Source organism: Theropithecus gelada, chromosome 20, assembly GCF_003255815.1.
Source record: "Theropithecus gelada isolate Dixy chromosome 20, Tgel_1.0, whole genome shotgun sequence".
NCBI lineage: Eukaryota > Metazoa > Chordata > Mammalia > Primates > Cercopithecidae > Theropithecus > Theropithecus gelada.
This window is the reverse complement of record NC_037688.1, coordinates 39,421,496-39,423,857: the sequence shown is the minus strand read 5'-3', so window position 1 is coordinate 39,423,857 and position 2,362 is coordinate 39,421,496. Positions and strand designations below refer to the sequence as shown.

At 57.7% G+C, this 2,362-nt stretch overlaps 1 protein-coding gene across 1 annotated transcript in view; it reads right to left on the bottom strand.

Annotated features, from left to right (window-relative positions):
* PLCG2 (phospholipase C gamma 2) overlaps window positions 1-2,080 on the bottom strand; it is a 184,705-nt gene extending 182,625 nt beyond the window's left edge. The window contains exon 1 of the mRNA XM_025370127.1: window positions 1,915-2,080. The gene's annotated coding sequence lies outside the window, so the exon portion shown is untranslated. The remainder of the gene's footprint in view (window positions 1-1,914) is intronic.
* Window positions 2,081-2,362: the final 282 nt, after the last annotated feature.

Here is a 2,362-nt window from a genome sequence, read left to right as displayed (position 1 = left end):
AAAAAAAAAAAAAAAAAAAAAAAAAAGAAAGAATGAGGATGATAGATAAGCAATTGGATCTGAAAAGATTTGTGAGGTCAATGAAAAAAATAGTTGCAAACAATAGTTGCAAGTGTATGAGTATAATACAATTCCATTTTTATAAAGGCGATCTGCTGGTAAATCCAGGAGAGTGGTTAGTATTTATTGGAGGCTGGGAGAGGGTAGAGGATACGACTTGGACTTTACATTAAGTGATGATGTAACGGGAAAACTTTTCTCTTTGTGTTCTTGCTCTTTTATAAATTAATAAGTGTTTGTTGTTTGTTTGTTTGTTTTGAGACGGAGTCTCCCTTTGTCACCCAGGCTGCAGTGCAGTGGCACGATCTGGGTTCACTGCAATCTCTATCTCCTGGGTTCAAGTGATTCTCCTGCCTCAGCCTCCTGAGTAGCTGGGATTACAGGCTCACCCCACCACGCCCAGGTAATTTTTATAGTTTTAGTAGAGATGGGGTTTCACCATGTTGGCCAGGCTGGTCTGGAACGCCTGACCTCAAGAGATCCGCCCGCCTCGGCCTCCCAAAGTGCTGGGATTACAGGCGTGAGCCACCGCGCCCAACCAAGAAGTGTTTTCACAAGTTTTTTCACCAGCAGTTTTTCACTGACTCTACCGAATGAGTGCAAAACAGCTACTCATGGGGTCTCTGCTTTTCCTCTTCCAGAGGAAGTGCCCATACTCCAGTCGCTGGTGGGGGGTGGCAGCTGCATCATTAGGTGACTTAAACATCAGTGAGGCTCACAATGAGGATTGGCCCTGAGTTGGCATACACGTGAGTGCACACACACCGTTGCAAGAGAAACTGCTTGAGGCTAGCATAGACTTCAAAATTCTCTAACAGTTCCCCACAGAACTGTAGCTAAGGACGAGGGCCCATGCCCCCATAGAATGCCCTGGAACCAGAGAGTCAGGAACTGCCCGAGGACTCTCCACGGATGCGCCCCGATTCTCAGCGAACCTCGTGGAACAGCAATAATCTCGACACAGCCCTGGAAAACAGGCTTGGGTGGCTCCAGTATCCAGAAGGGGAAACAGACTCAACAAGGTTCTTCAACTTGCCCGGGGTCACACTGATGGAACTGAAATTCAAATTAAATTCTGATGGACAAGGCCACCTGTTACCCTCGAGCATGTCACCCCTTTAAACACCACCCCCCCTCCCATAGTTTCTCACCTTAGTTCAAGATTTGGGTACCAAGAGAGCCCCGCCCCACCCTCCTGCTGGAATCCAGGAGCTCGCTGTCCAAACGGGACACATCTTTAACTTGAACTCTTGCTGTGCAGGTAATGCCCTCATTAGGATTCCAAAGTATAACCAGGAACACGCACAGACACACGCATAATTACGCAGAGAGTTGTGGAGCGGGCATCGCGAGTGTCATGCAACCTCTCCAAAAGTCTCGGGGAAGGACTGCGCCTCCCGCGGTATCGCTCCCACCCGTCACCCGCAACCACCGAAGTGAGACGGGGAAGTGTGGCTCCGAGCGTCCGAGAGCTCTGGGCACAGGGGCGGTCAGGAGAGACGGCGCCACCCCACGTAGAGCCGCTCGGGAAGGGGAGTTTTGAACGCCAGCCCCCGCACGACCTCTGACCTTCCTCCGGGTCCCCATTCAAAGTTGGGGCCGCCCCACCGCACAGACCGGAGAGGTGGCGCTGGCCCCGGGTGAGGAAGTGCCGGCGGCTGAGCCAGGATCCCTGCCGTCACCAAACGGACCCGGGCACGGTGGGCCGGGGTCCCGGAGGGTGCGCCCCGTCCCTGCCCGCTCCGGCTGAGCCAGGGCGCAGACCCCCTCGGATACAGCGCCCTGGGCGCCGGTCCCCGCCGGGCGCAGGTCCCTGGGCGCCCTGCTTGCCTCGCTCCCGGCCGAGCAGCTCACCTGGCCGTGCCTCCCGGGCGCAGCTGCCCGCCTGCCCCGGGTTTGGGCTCCGAGGTCCCGCGCGCAGCCGCCCGCGTCCGGACTCGGGTTACTCCCCGCGGCTCACGCCCTCCGCCACCGGCGCTCGCTACTTCTGCTTCGGCCGCGGCCCCGCGCCACGTGATCCACGGGGGCCGCCCCCCCGCTCCGCCCCGCCCCGCCCCTGGCGCGCCCAGTCTGATCTGCCTCTCCGAGCGCACCCCGAGCTCCGCTTCCCCGCGCCCTCCCCGCCGTGGGGCGGCCCAGGCCTGGAGCCCCGCCTCTGCGTGCCAAGGAAGAAACTGAGGCAGCCCGAGGGGAGGCTACCTGCCCGAGGCCACTTGGCCAGGTGCAAAGGGAGTGCACCAATATCGCAGCATTCCTGGAGCGCCGGCCGCAGTCCAGGTGTTTGCTGTATACTTAACACACT